At 44.3% G+C, this 17,925-nt stretch overlaps 1 protein-coding gene across 1 annotated transcript in view; it reads right to left on the bottom strand.

Moving 5' to 3' along the window:
- Nucleotides 1-17,925, bottom strand: part of PHACTR3 (phosphatase and actin regulator 3) — a 195,093-nt gene that overhangs the window by 108,979 nt on the left and 68,189 nt on the right. The gene's annotated exons all lie outside the window — the stretch shown is intronic.

The following is a 17,925-nucleotide window of genomic DNA, read 5'->3' as shown; positions in this document are numbered from 1 at the left end:
TTGTCTCTACGAAGTATAGAAGCAGAAGTGTTATGTAAGACTAGTTTTAAGGATTTGATCAAAGACTTTGCAATTAGAAAAAGTAAGAGATTTTTCCACCAAATATAAACAAAGTGGAAGTATACCAAAAAAATCCAACAACATTCGTTTCTATCTTGCTGTAGGTTTTGCTTCATTTTGAAAAATATGATTTTATTTTACGGTTTATTATTGTTTATAGTTTGAATAAGATATATGTAGGGGCACCAAAATTTAAAAGGGGCTCTAAAGGTTTTAATCTGGCCTTGATCAAGTCGGACCAGGGGGCATTATTTTCTGCAATGGATTGATCTCTAAGTTGCAGCGAGACAGGCAACAAGATAACATGCAGAGTTGCTGCCAAAATTCTACCTCAAGTGAAATTTCAAGTGAAACCCTACCTGAACCTCACAGAAAATGTTGGCTTCTTCGTCAGGCGTGGCTATTGGACCATCAGGTATGATTAGCCTTTTGGGGGAAGTACCAAGAGTATCTGCTATTCCCCTCACAAAGCTACAATTCTTAGAGTAGTCTAACATGCAGTTCTTCCCAAGGCACTCTAGGAATTGCAGCTCTGTGAGAGGAATAGGGGTTTCCTAATAACGCAGGATATGGAACAACTGATTGGTTCAAAATTGGGAAAGGAGTATGACAAGGCTGTTTATTGTCTCCCCAGGGCTGGTGCTACCGTTTTTGGTGCCCTAGGCGAGGTCACCTTCTGATCCCCCCCCCAGTGTGAATGGCAGAAGGGATGAAAAGGGGCACAGAGCCCATGTTGCTGGCCTGGTCAGCGGATGCTGTCTCTGTGCCGCTGCCAGCGCTGCTTCCTTCCTGCTCTCAGCCGCTTCTGGCCGCTTCCTCCCACTTGGCCCAGAGACGACTAAACAACAACAACATTCAGTTCTTCTTTCTAAGGAACTCTGGGAATTGCCACTCTGTGAAGGGAAATGAGGGTCTCCGAACAACTTTCTGCACCAATAACAATAACAAACTACATTTGGCGGGTAGGTGGGTTCCCACGAGGCAAGACACAGTGATAACAGCAAGAACCTTTGTTGAACTAGCAGAACTGGACAACAGGGGCAAAGCAACACCTTATATACATTTCTGAAGGTCTGGGCCACCCCCACTCTCAACGTGATTGGCTGTCTAAACTTCCAAGCTGCGAATCATAACTCAGAGTTTAAGGGCCAATGACAGAGGCCCAAATCCTGAATTGTTGGATATCATGTATCGAATCAGAACACAGGAGCTCAGAATCCTTTGTCCAGACTCAAACTCAGGCAAACACAGACCACTGAATACATAACAACAGTCTTCATAATTCGGGGTGTGTGTGTGTGTGGAGCCACAGCTGTTTATCATACTGCTTTATAGTGCAGATAGGGCCTCAGACTTTATGGATCATAGAATCATAGAGTTGGAAGGGACCACAAGGGCCATCCAGTCCCACCCCCTGCCAAGCAGGAAACACCATCAAAGCATTCCTGACAGATGGCTGTCAAGCCTCTGCTTAAAGACCTTCAAAGATCTATACATGGAACAAGAATATGACTGGATACCAAACCTCAGCCAGTGTCAACAGCTCCAAGAAGCCGCTATTGACTAGTCCTGCCAAGATCCTCTCCCTTTGCCACATTTGTTTCTAGACAAAGCTCATTTTCACACTTAATAATAGATCCTCATATGACTATCAATTTCATTAATAGCAAGGAAGCAATGCTGGGGCAGTAAGTAAAAAAGACAGCTCAGTGCCAGGCATCTTCCAGCCAGTATCTTGAAAGAGAGTAGCAGAGCTCCATAAATAATGGTTGTGGGTAGCATTGCTAGGATATATATGTGGGTGTACACACATTAATTCTCAAGTGCATAGCTAGCATCCGTCACCCACGATGTCACAAGCCGGGGAATTATAAGGCAATTTGCATATTTATTTCAACAACCCATAAAATTTAAATGAATGATATGGAACACATTTCCAAGCCATTTGTTTCTGGAATAATAACTTCATAATAATTTGCGTTGTGAATGCCGCATTTAAAACAAACAGCCGTATATGATCAATTTCATTTTATAAGGGTGGGGAGGTGGAAATGCAAGGAAAGTAAATAATGCTTTTAGAGCTTAATGGAGGGGCGGGGCAGACTTTCAAGAAAATTGGAATTATTGTGGTTTTAAAGTTTGGTAGGTGCCTGTGCAGTAAGCAGCTCTTGCACAGAAGCAATTATGCCTCTAATTTTTTTGCGGGTGGGGGGGAAATGGTTGATAAGACAAAGATGAATTGCTAAATAAGAGACAGTTTGAATTCATCGTCTCATTAGTGGAAGTGATCTAAAAATATTTTCTGTTCTTAAGTACAATAAAAATTTGGTGATGGGGAAAATGCAGGATAAAATCTTTACATAAGTGGATGTGAATGTTTTGACTTTTAGGAGAAGTCAGAAGATTATGAATACAAACCAATATGTTTATTAGGAGAAAGCACCGTTGTAAATGGGTATTGAAGCATACACATAATTGCCTAGGAGTATGAACTCATTGAACTCAATTGGACTTACATTTGAGAAGACACGCACAATATTACGTTGTCATCACAATATTTTGCCAAGTTCTTCCCTTGCAAGCGCACCTTCCATTTGACAATGTGAGATTGTGGCAGAGGCTTCTGTACTGGCCTGCCAGATCTTGCTGAATTCTCACCATCCCTGATCATAGACCATGCTGGCTAAAGGGAGTTGGGAGTCCAAGAAAAATCTGGACAGCCACTGGTTCAAAAGCCCTGCTCTGGAGTAACATCTCATTCCTGAAAGGATGGAGGCTTGCCAAGTAAGCTCTGCTATGTGGCACTTTGGGCTGCGCGGGGGGGGGGGGCAGGGATCCCTAAACTATCTTAATTCCCAGGTCAAAATCTGTGCATGAGATAGTTGTTTACTACACTCAGCCTCAGGCAATGGGTAGATTGAAAACGGTGCATGACTCTTTTCCATGCTGCTTTTAGCCTTTTCAGACTAAGCAAAATCTGCGTAGTGGATGTTAGTGCTGACTGAGAAGAGGAGGAGGAGGAGGAGGAGGAGGAGGAGGAGGAGGAGGAGGAGGAGGAGGAGGAGGAGGAGGAGGAGTTTGGACTTGATATTCCGCCTTTCACTCCCCTTAAGGAGTCTCAAAGCAGCTAACTATCTCCGTTCCCTTCTTCCCCCACAACAAACACTCTGTGAGGTGAGTGAGGCTGAGAGACTTCAGAGACGTGTGACTAGCCCAAGGTCCCCCAGCAGCTGCATGTGGAGGAGCGGAGACGCGAACCCGGTTCCCCAGATTACGAGTCCACCGCTCTTAACCACTACACCACGCTAGCTCCCATGAAGCAAACAGGTGATCCTTTTTTCAAATAATCTGAGGATGCCCCAAGATAGTGTGGTCATCTGCCCCCCCCCAAGGGGATAGTCCTTTGTTTGAAGGACATTCTGGTTGAAGTCTGTCCAGTTTAAAGGTAGAAACCCAAAGGAGAGCAGGGCCTTGAAGTTACCCACCCAAAATTGACACCTGGAAAAGCAGGCATCAACATCAGCTGGTAGCAGTATTACCCACTGTAGTGAGATTTATTGTGTTTCTGTTTACATTATACTAATTATTTTTAAATGTGCGCCTAAAAATATAAATTACCATATGCAAATTCTATGCAAATTTATGTCTCTTTTGATATTACAATGCCTAAGTGGCTACCCTACCCCAAGGCCTGTGAAGTGAATCTTCCTTTTCCCAAAGGGAAGGGCTCTTATCAACTTATTGAGTGGGGAGCAGCAGCACAATTCTCCCTTGCCTTTCCTTTGCATTTCAGCTGTGAAAGGCAGTGTGGTACAGTGGTTAGAGTGTTGGACTAGGGCCTTGGAGAACAGGGTTCGACTCCCCCTTTCAGCCATGAAGCTCACTAGGTGACCTTGGAGTCAGACACTCACTGTCACCCTAACCTACCTCAGAGTTCTTGTGAGGATAACATGGGGAGGAGCAGAACTATGGACATCACCTTGAGGTCATGGGAGGAAAGCTGGGATAAAAAGATTTTTATCCCCAAAGTTGTATTCTGTCACCAGTATACAGTGGACGCTTGGGTTGCGAACATGATCCGTGCGGGAGGCAAGTTCGCAACCTGCAGCATTCGCAACCTGCGTCTGCGCACACGCAGGTTGCGATTTAAGGCTTCTGCGCATGCGCAAAGCACGATTTAGTGCTTCTGTGCATGTGCGCACACTGAAACCCGGAAGTAACCCGTTCCGGTACTTCCGGGTTCTGCGAGGAGCGCAACCCGAAAAGGCGCAACCTGAAGCAGCTGTAACCCGAAGGTATGACTGTAGATATACAGTAAAAAGCCAGATATTCACACTCACCACAACGATGAGGTATCCAATAACCACTGAATCTAAAGCAGAGATCTCAGTTCAGCTGGAATCTAAGCATCGGGTTAAACCACCCCAGAATGTCAGCTGTCTCAAGGCAAGCAATGCCACCTTCATGCTTCGGCACTGTTCTAGGGATCGACACATATTCTCCCGACGCTTCCCCTCCCTCCGCTACGAGCATAAGTGCTGGCTGTCCTGAGATTTTCTCAAGCATTTAAGTGGAGACTTGATGAGCTGGCTGGCTTCTGGTGGCACCTCAGCAGGTTGCTGACCCTACAATTCATCGATCTAAGATTGAAGGTGGGTTTTTGCAAGCTGCTGCAAAGCATCATGCCAGGACAGTTGACTGAGTGGGTTGTAGCCAGTGTCAACCATATTCATAATAATGATCATAATTTTATTATTTATATGTCGCCCATCTGACTGGGCTGCCCCAATGAATCCCATGGGACTCTTTGGTCCTGCTTCCCCCCCCTTCCTTCTGATCCACTTGCCCTTAGACCAGAGGACAAAACTGTGTGCAGTCAGGTGAGCCAGCCATGTGAATTTGTTTTGACTGAGTCACACTTGGGAAGCCCTAAACTCTTAAATCTTTTCTTGTCCCTGCAAGATTTGTGGTGACACAGCTTGGCTGCTCTCATCAAGGCAGGTGGCTCTGCTCTCCAAATAATAATAGAGGAAGGGCTATTTTCTTCCAGATCTTCATGGGTTCCCTGTTAAGGATTTGCCTTTGAGCTTGAAGAACATCCATTTATTTCCTTGGTATTGCTAAGGATGGATTGTGAATACATCCTTTCTTTGGAGATAAGGGTGGACAATTCCAACAATTTCACTTCCCCAATCTTAAATTCAGTCTTCCACATTTCCATGCCAATATGTGATTATTATTTTTTTAACATCCTCACAAAATTTCATTAGCATTTCAGTGTGAACTTCTGAATTTTGCAAGCAATTTCTTCTAATATAAAGCAGTTTTGTAGGTTATTTTCACCAGTATCACTTATATGCACAGTTTCTCCTGATATACATATTTTTGCACTCATTTATTTGGTTGGAGAACAGCACTGCAAAATTCAGAGAATGTTGAACCGTATATAAATATTGTGATAATATGGAAAACGTTGTCTTAATAAGATTAAGAAAAGGAAAGGGGAGGGTGAAAAATAGGAGGCTTTCAAAACTGGATATTTCAAAACAGATCTTATGTTGCCTATTATTTCATTCCAGTATCTTTCTCATTCATTCATTCAACCATCATTAACAGACACAGCTTTACGGAACATAAGAAGAGGAGAAAAGAGAGTCCTGTTCCAAGGAATTAACAGTCCCACAGGATTCTTTGGGTAAAGCCATTCCAGTGTTAGTGGTATAAAACTGAAAACAAGTTACTTATGTAGATACAGCCTGTGGGTAGGCTCACTTCAAATACATTTGACAACGCCTGTTTCGACCAATTGTTTTTTGCCTTATAATTTTAGAACATGTTCATGTATGATCATAGAATGGTAGAGTTCAAAGGGACCTTGAGCAAGGTGGGGCCAGTGGGGCCATGGCCCCGGGTGCAGATTTTTGAGGGGGTGCGAAGGAGGCACCCCCAGCAGGGCCCCCCGAGCACATGGCCTGACACTATTCTCCTGGTGTCAGAGGAACCAGAGTGGGGTTGTGTTGGCGGCAAGGGCTGGGGTACCAAGGCGGAATCCTTCCCCCATTGCACCCCGTGCCTTGTCGTGCATGTGCACCCACCCCACCCCACCCCAGTGCATGCACACATCCATCTGACACGGGTGTGTGGAACCCGAAAGGCTGAGAAGGACATCAGGAACCCAAGATGGCTTGTGCCAGACTCTGGACAGAGAAGGGAAAGAGGACTCTGGCAAAAAGGCTGTTGTGAAAATGATAAGTTGCAAGGGAATCATGGGCATGTCCCCTAATTTACAGTCTATTTGAAGGAGCCCTCAATTTCAAGAGCCGTTCAGCCCAAGAACATACAGTGGTGCCTCGACTTATGAATTTTATCTGTTCCGAAGGCACCTTCGTAGGTCAAATTTTTCGTAGGTCAAAAAGTCGAAAAGCGCCATTGGAACGCGATTTCCCATAGGAATGCATTGGAAACGGAAAAATTCGTAAGTCGAAGCAACTCCATCTAAACATTCGTAAGTCGGAAAAACCCTATCTAAACCCACCATGGTTTCTGTTCAGATGTCAAGAAATTCGTAAGCATGCGGCCATTTGCCCCATTCGTAAGTCGAGAAATTCAGTTGTCGAGTCATTCGTAAGTCGAGGTACCACTGTACATTTAAAGCAGAATGAGAACTCACAAATTCCTGTTAACCTTGGAGTCTTCTAGTCTCCTTCTTTCTGTTTCTTCCCTGGCCTCCTTAACTCTCCAAACCATTGCTGTCCCAGGCAAGGCATTATTTACATTTTGATTTCTCCACCCTAACGTGATTTCACTCCCCTCACGCCTATCTGCATTCTAATCACCTCCCAGTCTCTCTCTCTGTCTCTCTCTCTCTTTTTCTTTTTCTTTTTCTGGCCTTAAGTTCCCTTCCTCCCTTCCTCTGCCATCCTCTATCACTGTGCATCACTCACACGCTGCCCCATCTCACTGAGTTTTTCCCATCTCCTGCCACTTCTATAGATTTAACAAGAACGGTGACATGGGATGCTGGGGGTATGGACAACCTGGTTTCCAATGCTTGCTAGCATTCTTATCCATGGCTGCAGGAGTTCAGGCAAGATAAGGCCTTAATTAGTGCTTGTTATTTATTGTTTAAAGAGCAATCAATCTGTTGCCTTGCCTACCAGAACCATTCTCTCTCTCTTGGCTTTCTTTCTCCAGCAGAGTCGGCAGAGGCTGCTCAAGGGAAAACAGATTCGGTGATTCATTTGCACCTCCATGTGGGGAATCCAGGGACCCTCTGAAGTATCCTCCTTACTGTGTCATCTCTCACCATTTCAGCACTTTTACTTCTGTGATCTTTGTGAGGGATAGTCTATTTATAAGTCATTTCCCCCCAGGACCAGCCCACAACATTTGGGTACCTGAGGTGAACCACAAAATGGCACACACAACCCCTAACAAGGAAGAAGGGGTGAGTGAATACCTACATCAGGAACAAGGCAGGAATAAAGATCTACATCAGGAACAAGGGGGGGGGGGAGACCAACTGTGCCTCCTATTCTCCAAGAGGGGGCATTGTGGAGAGTGGATGCTAAGGAGGCAGCAGAATTTGACTCCAAGGAACACACAGCAGTTCTTGCTACCACAGTGGTAGCTGTGGTCAATGCATTCCTTGAAGGCCGGAACTGCTGCTCCTGTGGAGACTGCCACCCAAGGTGGTCGCCTCACCTTGCCCCATGGGTGGGCCGGCCCTGCCTTGCCCTGAGGAACATGCAATCTAAAGTTGGGAAGTGTTGTCATTTTTTTTGTGGGACTGGGGAGACAACAGAGAGAGATTATGGGGAGGAAGTCAAAGGCTATCAAGGGATGAATGTTGCCCTTGGTGGCATTACAACAGCAAAGAGACTGCAGGAACCATCAAGGAATAAGCCTTTCTACCTGCCTTGCCCTTCTCTTCTTGCCTGGGAGCTGCTCCCTAAGTATTTACTTTTGCTCTCTGCGACTTTTTTTGTGGGGACTGGCCTCTGTTTGGCAGAAACAGTTACAAATGTTAAGATTTCATTGTCTCAAATTCTTATAAGTTGTGCTGTATTTGAATTTTGCATTTGCATGTTATTCTGCATGAGCTGCCTTGAGGGGCCTCTTTTGGCTGAAAAGTGGCATATAAATAAACAATAGCATAACTTGCATGTACTGTACTTGGGTTTCATTTCAGGCAGGGATAAGCACTAAGGGGTTAAGGCCAAAGGAGGAGTGGGGTTTGAGCTCAGGTGGGAGTCTGAAGGAGTGGTGGCACAATGAGGTGGTCCACAAGGCAATGATTGACCTGCAATGCTAAGTGCTCAGAAGAAGAGTCGAAGCTCAGAGGTAGAGCATCTGCTTTGCGTGCAGGTGGTCCCATGTTCTGTCCCTGGCATCTCCAGGTAGAAACCCCCATCTGCAGTGCTGGAGAACTGCTGCAAATCAATGCTAAGCTAAGATGGACCAATGGTATGACTCAGGGCTTATCCACACTCCCCGTTTGCCCAGCTTTTTCCAGACAGAGATCTGTACTTCAATGCAGATTTCTACTCCCCTGCCTCCAAGTCCCCCCCCCCGAAAACCCACTCTTTAAAGCTGAATTGGAGCAAATGTCAATTTGGGTTTCCTGCAGTTTGACATTTGCTCCGATTTAGCTTTAAAGAGCAGGTTTTCATGGGGAAAGCTCCAGAACAAAACAAAAAGTTTGAAAAAAGTGGGGTGCTCAAACACAGAGCTTTAAATCATGGACCATCCCTGGAAAGCACGGGTGAGAGTTAAGTGTGGATAAGCCCTCAATAGAGGGCATCTTCCTATGTTCCTCTTGCAAGGAGGCCACAAAGTAGTGGGAAAAGATTTAGGAGGCAATTCATCAAATCTGTCCATGCCAGATTGCTAGCCAGGAAGGGTCTGTAGCCAAAATCATTTTGGCATATGCACTTACAGAAAGGAAACAAACTTATCTCCCAGGAACCCCATCTGCTTTGTGTTGTCTCTTTCATTCCTGCCAGCAGGAGGCCTTATGCCACATGTGTGGCCAATACTTATTTTTACAGTACTTTCAGCTAAGAAGAAGAAGCATTCCATCTCCAGTGTCATCATGTGGCCTTCCAGCTTCATTGATCAATCCCAATATTTCTTCAGAAAGGTCTAATTCTCCCCCTGAGCTTGGTCCTCATATGGCTACCCTGTTTCTCATATTTTAAGACATACCCATAAAATAAGCCATAGCAGGATTTTTAAGCATTCAAGGAATATAAGCCATACCCCAAAAATAAGACATAGTGAGAGGCGCAGCAGCAATGCCGGCCGCGGCAGGAGGAGGAGGAAAAAAATAAGACATCCCTTGAAAATAAGCCATAGTGTGTTTTTTTGAGGAAAAAATAAATATAAGACATGTCTTATAATATGAGAAACACGGTATTCATTTTTCTGCTGTAGGAATTTCCCCATCACTAGGAAGGGTGAAATGAAGGGCAGATATTTTTCCAGCCCAGATAAACCAAGTTTTTCCCATTCATACCCATTCCTCTGTCTAGTCTTCGAGAAGACAGTGGGAATGTTGCTCTTATTCCTTGGAAATTCAAGGCCTAATCAATGATCAAGTCAACCATTGACTCCTCAGAGCAATAACAACAAAACAGAAGGAGGTAGACCTCTGTGGCCAAGGCCCCTCAAACATATTCCACATCTACAGACAAACTCAGAGGACTATCAGCCAAACAGTGAAGGACACAATAACTGCCCATCTCCAGATTTGATAAAGAAAGGGACCCAGGTGGCGCTGTGGTTAAACCACTGAGCCTAGGGCTTGCTGATCAGAAGGTCGGCGGTTCGAATCCCTGTGACGGGGTGAGCTCCCGTTGCTTGGTCCCAGCTCCTGCCAACCTAGCAGTTCGAAAGCACATCAAAATGCAAGTAGATAAATAGGAACCACTACAGCGGGAAGGTAAACGGCGTTTCCATGTGCTGCTCTGGTTTGCCAGAAGCGGCTTTGTCATGCTGGCCACATGACCTGGAAGCTATACGCCGGCTCCCTCGGCCAATAATGCGAGATGAGCGCGCAACCCCAGAGTCGGTCACGACTGGACCTAATGGTCAGGGATCCCTTTACCTTTACCTTATATTTTAAAGAAACATAGAGAGAGGAAAATCTGCCAGGTTCAGAATTTCCTGCCATTAGCATGAAAAGAAGCCACACCAGGTGAAAATGTCATTTATATGAATAGACGCTTGCATGCAGATAATCATTATGCACACTTAATGCTTTCCATGGAGAACTGATCTATCATTAGAGCTAAATGAAGCATCCAGTAGGGTACTGATTCAAATGTTCTTGCAGTGGAACATCATGTAGATTAGAGTGTTGGGGGGTAACCCGTCCCAAAGTTGGGGAGTGTAACAATGGCGTTTGGATGTGGGGTGGGGGGCAGCCTTGTAAAGGAAAGAGAGGCTAGAAATCTTTCAACAATACAAGGTGGCCTGATGACCTTTCATCCTTTAAAAAAAAAAACTTTGCAAATGCTTCCTTAAAGGTAAATGCCACATTGGGTGCCTAGGAATATTTGACATGTGCTTTTGAAATGGGGCCTGAGGGAATACAGTGTGGTGCGTCAAACATGAAGCATTGTCATGCAGCTGCTCCAGCACATTTGCAGAGGCCATCATCAACACCTGTCTTGCTCCACTTTAAACCATTTTGTTCTGGTGATCCAAGAAGGAACACTGCTGCTGTGACAAGGGGAACCACGGACAACCGAGAGCCTTTCGCCCTCCAGCAGACAGGGGGCGCTGAAGGTCTCTTCCAACTTGCAGCTTGCCCTGCCTCTATTCCCCTAGTGGGATTGTTTTGGAAGGATCTGATGGGGCCCTGTTGGAAGCAGGCAATTGACTAGAAATGGGGGGAATAGCAATATGTACTGGAGAATTTCTACCACTTAAGTGCAGGGTTTGAATTCCCACTCAGCCACTCTGTGACCTTGGGCCAGTCACTGTCTCTTACCCACTTCACAGGGTTGTGGTGGGGATAAAATGGGGAGGGAGGGGAACTATGCATGCCACCTGGAGCTCCTTAGAGGAAAAGTGGGGTATAAATAAAACAGATTAATTGATTGATTAATGATATAGGATGCAGCCTTGGATTCCCAACTCTAATTCATACATTGATAGAATCATAGAATTGCAGAGTTAGAAGGGACCCCAAGGGTCATTGAGTTCAACCCCCTGCAATGCAACTAAAGCATCCATGGACTCATCTAAACTGGTAAAGAAAAAGTCATTTATGTGTGTTGGATTTGTGAAATAATATTGTGCCAGCAGATGGCGACATGGAGTCCCTTTAAACTGAAACGCTTATTCAATGTGTCTAGATCCAGCCCGTGACACATGGCCATCCAACCTCTGCTTAAAAGACCTCCAAGGAAGGAGAATCTACAACCTCCTGAGGGAGACCATTCCACTGTCAAACAGCTCTTATTGTCAAAAACCACTCAAAGGAAGGGACATATGTTGGCTGGGATCTCCACACCTCTCACCAAGGCTCTGTACACACACTTTTTTGTGTGTGCCAAACACTTTCTGGAGGGAGAGTAATCAGGCAAGTGGGGGATCTAGTGTGGACAGGCCCCCATGTCAAGCACCCACCTCAGGAATGCTACAGTACTACTAGTAGTAGTAGTAGTAGTAGTAATAATAATAATAATAATAATAATAATAATAATAATAATAATAATAATATATTTATACCCCGTCCATCTGGCCGGGCCTCCCCAGCCACTCTGGGCAGCCCCCAACAAAAATATTAAAACCACGATAAAACATAAAACACTAAAAACTTCCCTAAATAGGGCTGCCTTCAGATGTCTTCTAAAAGTCAGGTAGTTATTTGTTTATTTCCTTGACATCTGATGGGAAGGTGTTCCACAGGGCAGGTGCCACTACTGAGAAGGCCCTCTGCCTGGTTCCCTGTAACCTCACTTCTCGCAGTAAGGGAACCGCCAGAAGGCCCTCGGAGCTGAACGATGGGATGGAGACGCTCCTTCAGGTATACTGGACCGAGGCCATTTAGGGTTTTAAAGGTCAGCACCAACACTTTGAAGTGTGCTCAGAAACGTACTAGGAGCCAATGTAGGTCTTTCAGGACTGGTGTTATATGGTCTCGGCAGCCACCCCCAGTCACCAGTCTAGCTGCCACATTCTGGATTAGTTGTAGTTTCCGGGTCACCTTCAAAGGCAGCCCCACGTAGAGCACATTGCAGTAGTCCAAGCGGGAGATAACTAGAGTATGCACCACTCTGGCAAGACAGTCCGCAGGCAGGTAGTGGGGGAACTGTGGCCCTCCAGAAGTTGCTGGCCAGCAACTCCCATCATACGTAGCTGAACATTGGCCATTCTGGCCAGGGCTGTTGGAAGTTGGAGTCCAACAGCATCTGCAGAGCAACAAGTTCTGCAGGGCAACTCCGTCCTACTTAGACCTGCCTTTCCTCCATGCAGCGGCAGTGTGTCTGGCATGATCTGGGAACAATCAGAATATATTTCAGGGTACGTAATTTTTCATGACATTTGTACACCTCCCATGCTAAAAAGCAATTACAACTAAATGTTCTTCAGGCAGTAATGAATAATCCTCTCCAAAACCAAACAATGCGGGGCTGAACGAAGAATGACGAGAACAAGCAGCGTCTCAGAGGATCTGCAGCAAAAACCGAGCTGTCATAACTGATGATATAGTTCACAGTTTCCTATTCTCTGGCATGGCAGCACGATGAGGCTTGAATCAGAGCTCAACATCATTTCACTAATGGAGTTGTAATATCCCTGAGCTCAGAGATCTAGCTGTGTTCAAACGTTAACAATGAGAACATAAGGACTGCCTTCCTGGATCAGGCCAAGGTCCATTTAGTTCAGAATTGTTTGCCCCCTGCAGCAACTGGCCAGATACCTATGAAAATGCAGAAGCAGAGCTTGCAAATAATTATACCTGGTCTATTTTGGTCCCCGAAATCATTACCTCTTCTCATTAAGTTCAAAGCAGAGAATGGCAGCTAGCTAGAAGTTAAATATATATGTGAAAATAGTCAGCATTATACTTCTCTGGATTCTCTCATCCATGAGGTTGTTTGCAAAGTCACTTAAATAATAGAGTCTAGAAAGGGAAGGGAAACACAACACTTTACTCAGCAAATGGAACAAAAACAGCATATAACTCTTTGGCTGAGAAAAATAGTGTTCTGCTCTAATCATTGATTCTATTGTATAATGTTTAGATTATGCAATAAAGTCTTTTTTTAAAGTAACCATTGATGCTTTTTTGAAATTTCAAATGATATTGAAAAAAAAACAAAAAACCTCTCTCACACATGCCTAGCCTGCAGTCCAGCGCTGGAGGGGCACCAGGTTGGAGAAGACTTCCACAGCATTTGGGGGAACAGCTGCAAAGACAGTGGGTATATTATAAGAAACATCTAATTAGTAGTTCTAAGTTTGGGCCTGTCCAGTGCTCTGTAATCTGGTGAAAAATAAAAGCAAGAGCTGTAGAATACATGGTGTGACTTACGTGCAAAGTCAAGGAAACAGTTACCCTGCTATTTCATAGTGAACAACATGCTGGGAAGAGCTGTTTCCAAAATCCTCTACTGTTGATATCTGGCCTCATTCACATGTTCATAAAACACCTGATTTCTCCCACCCTTGACTGCTTACTCACATGCAACCGATCGGTAGACTAAGTTCATTGAAAAGCACTGTGCCTGAAGTTATATGAAAATTCTAGCCGTGGTGAAATTTGCATTGTTTTACTACTTTTTTGCTTGGTCCTTTGGGGGTGGGAGGGGGCTTCTTTGGGCAGGGACAGAAACAGAATGAAGCTACTAACACTTATGCATAATCTGTGAAGCCGGCCCCGTAGTCAGGGAGAAAGTTGTTTGCCCCATTTTTACCTATGACATCTGCACTTCCATGGCAGAAAGCCACAGCAGGAAACACTCTGAATAAAGTGAGCCCCGGGAGGTTATCCAACAGCAAACACAGATTCAGTTATCTAAGGCAAGTGACAATTGTTGCTGGTGTGTGTGGTTTTTTTGAGGAGCCACACAGGCAGCTGAGTGCTTATCAAATGGAATCTTTAAAAGGGCAGCAGAAGAGAGCGACTGCAAAGGGTGATTACATAAAAGCTTTCCATTTCTCTCCTTTGTGTGTGGTTTCAATCACTTTCTGGAAGCGTTCAAAGTGAACACAAACAAACATTAAGTTATGCAGCGCAACGGAGAAAAAAATTCAAACTTCTGCTCCAACACCTAATGCACCCTAAGCTCACCTACTGATGCATGGGATAGATGAATTGTAACCACCCACGTCTGAATTTGCTAAACTACAGCCCCCATCATAATGCTGAACTACAACTCTCACACGGCTATTGACCATTGACTTGTAGTCCAGGCTTAGTGGCTGAACTGTGATGTCCCCACTTCAGATGTCAGCCCACTAAATCAGCCTTCCCCAACCTACTGCCCTCCAGTTGTTCTGGACCACAACTCCCAGCAGCCCTAGCCAGCATGGTCACAGGAGCTAAAATGGCTGTGGATGATGGGCATTGTAGTCTAACAACTTCAGAAGACTGAAGGTTGAAGAGTGCTGGTCTGTAGTTTGGCCATAAGTCTAGTACTAACATGTAAACAGCTGTTTGACAGTGGAATGGAATCCTTCAAGAGGTTGTAGGCTCTCCTTGCTTGGAGGTTTTAAAGCAGAGGTTGGATGGCCATCTGTCATGGGTGTTTTAGTTGAGATTCCTGCATTGTAGGGGGTTGGACTAGATGACCCTCAGGGTCCCTTCCAATTCTACAATTCTATGATTCTGTGTTGTGGGGAAGGAAGAAATCCTAGGCTTTGTGATCCCTTAAGGTTGTATTCAACTAAGTCTTACCAAGAGTGGACCCATTAATGGCTCTAGCGGAGTCATGTTCGTGAATTTCAATGGATCTTCTCTGAGCAAAACTTAGTTGAATATCAGCCGTTGATATCAGCCCTTGCTTCCATTGGGCCGGAATAGACGAAGCTTGATTCCATTCTCTGTTACATGCGGAGAGGACAAGAGGAACAAAGAACCATAATCCACAGTGACAAGTGAGCTGAAAGGGAGCAGAAGATAAGCAGGGCAATAAATCATAATCAGCTTTCATCAGGAATATGCAGGAAACCACAGGGAATAAGCAGATCTAGCTTATATTCACACTGAAATGAGGAATCTCTGCCCAGAGGGTACAGCTCAATATGTGTTTTCTTAACTGTTCTCTCTCACCCCCACATGCCAGGTTAAGACATCCATCACTATCACTTGAATAATTAGCAGAGCTGTATTTCAGGAAATTCTACCTTGCAAGCAGGATTTGAATTATGAGCAACAGGAGGAATTCGAGACTATAGTATTGTTGTCGTGTTATAAAAGATAGAAGGCAGGACGCAGCTGAGGGGGAGAAATAAAAACACCCTGGAAAATAGGGTAGGAAGTCGGGAGGGGGAAGGATAAATTTATTATGTATTGAGTATATATGCCAAACTTTTGAAAATAAAAAAAATCATTTAAGGCTTTTAAATAAAAGATAATTAGTAGCGCTAAGGAAGATACCAGTAAAGGGGAAATAAAAATGATGTTAGGGGAGACCTAAATGATTGGTTGACGCTTTTGAGGGGGTAAATGATTAGTAGAGGCTTTTTAGCTTAGGGAAGGAAATGATGAAGTATTTACAAGCGAGATACTAGTGTCGAGGCTCCATGGCTCCATCCCTCCCGTCTTGGTCCCACCAAAAAGTGCCCCTCCTTTATCATTCCTTTGGTGAGGTTCCCTCCCAGTGCAAATAGGGCCTTTGACCCGTCATGGCCCTACAAAAAATATTTCTTCCAAGTTGCAAGAAACAGAGAGAATTCATACGCAGGCTTTCCCTGGAAGACATCCATGCCTAACCTGTGGACGGCTCAATCCATAAATCCCTCTTCATAACACGCTTGCAGGAAAGAGATTCATGAAAGACTCTGTGTGGCCTTCATGCCCACTTAAGAATATCATGACCATGTGGGACAGGATGAGGAAACTGCGGAGATGCTATTGGGGTACAACTCTTGTCCATCCCAGCCAGCATGGCCAATGGAATCCAAAAATATCTGGAGTGCTGTAGGGTCTCCATCCCTACCATAGGGGCAACCCCTTCCTTTATGTGCTTATTATAATAATAAAAAAGCCCAGCACATTCCTCAGGAACATGTTGTTATGATAATTCAATAAGTGGATGGTCTCTGCAGTGTAGTGAGCTAGGAATGAACAGAGAGGAAGCAGTGGGGTGCAATTCTTCCTCATTAATAGCAGCGCAGAGGCAGTTGAAGGCAGACAAGGAGAGAGCCACCGTCAGCTCTTTCCCCTGGAGTTTGCAGTGACAAGACACTGCTGGGGGTTTTCTATCCTGTGAAGCAAGGCTCTTTGCAGAGCTTTTACTGCAACTGGCTCTTCCCCACAGGATTTTGCAAGAACAGACACACAAGAGCAGGAAAACTAGAGCACAATTCGGCTATCTGTAGTTCACTTATGAGAAATTTCTTATCAGGGGTTTAATAATTATTTCAGCTGCCTACCACACCACCACCACCCAAAAAACCCCAAAAATCCAGCAAGAATGTTTACTTTGAAATTTAAAAAACAGACTTTTTAAAGACAAATTGGTATCTATTCGCTGTTTAGATTTTAGCTGGCATCAGTTAGAAAAACCGCACAAAGCTACTACTGGCAAACAATAATAATTGTTTGGTTGGTCTGCTGGCTGTAAGTCGCTTTGGGTTGCCTTGGGCAAGAGAAAGCGACTAACAGAATTAATTAATAACTATATATTAAACACTGTTGCATGTCACCTGTTGAATTGTGAATGCTATTCCATGTTAGCTTTCAAATGCTCTCATATATTGTATAATGCTACATTTATTTATTTTTATATCTCAATATTCATATGCTTCTTAATCATTTTAAAAATTCTAACTGGTTTACTGGGGTAGGTGGGAATCTAATACTGAAATCATACAGTAAAATGCACTGGTTGTCAACTATCAGTACTAAAAATCGCATAAACAGGCAAGTATATTTAAAGAAAACCACTCAGAAAATATCCAAAAATTCACAGAAAGGGTTTTATGGCTAATTGGTGCTCCTCATCCATGGATGTCCCCCCCCCTTTTTTTCCCCTGTTCAAACCTGTTTTCCTACTTATTAAGATATTAAAATCTTTCAGATTTATATGCAACTTTAAAAAATACATTACTTGGCTGGAAAGCTTCGTTACAAAATTCAGAGACATGTGAATTTTGAAGGTCGGCTGCATTTTGACTTCTGTAATATTTCAGAAAGTGAGAATTAAGTAGGTCTGCCTTTACATGTGAAGTGAACCAATTTTCTCCCCCATGCCTAGGAGGGAGACAAAGAATTTCATATATTAATTTGAACCATCCAACCAACTAACCAATTCTTGGTTCACACAGCCATAGAAGCAATACAGTCATTGTCAACACTGTACATCCCTCTAAGCCAGCGAGTCTGCCTGCTTGTTAACCATGGAAGAAAAGCCTGTAAACGTAAAGCAAATGCAAGGATCCAGTGATGCATCTTGTAGTGGAAACATATTTTGTGCAAATTGGGCACAAAGCCAAGGAGACAGACCGCGGAGGGGACATGCTTTTATTAATTTATTAGCCTGGTGCTAGAAAGCATTGCCTCCTAATTCAATTTTTAAAACCCTCTTCATTCATTTGTGCATATACTCATGAAAATTGCATGAGACTTGATAGCTTTGAGTCCCAGAATCCTCTGCTTCCCCAGCCTGCTGAACTCTCCTTGGC

This window comes from Zootoca vivipara, chromosome 7 (assembly GCF_963506605.1).
Source record: "Zootoca vivipara chromosome 7, rZooViv1.1, whole genome shotgun sequence".
Taxonomy (NCBI): domain Eukaryota; kingdom Metazoa; phylum Chordata; class Lepidosauria; order Squamata; family Lacertidae; genus Zootoca; species Zootoca vivipara.
The sequence above is the reverse complement of the archived record's forward strand: the minus strand, read 5'-3'. Positions and strand labels throughout refer to the sequence as shown.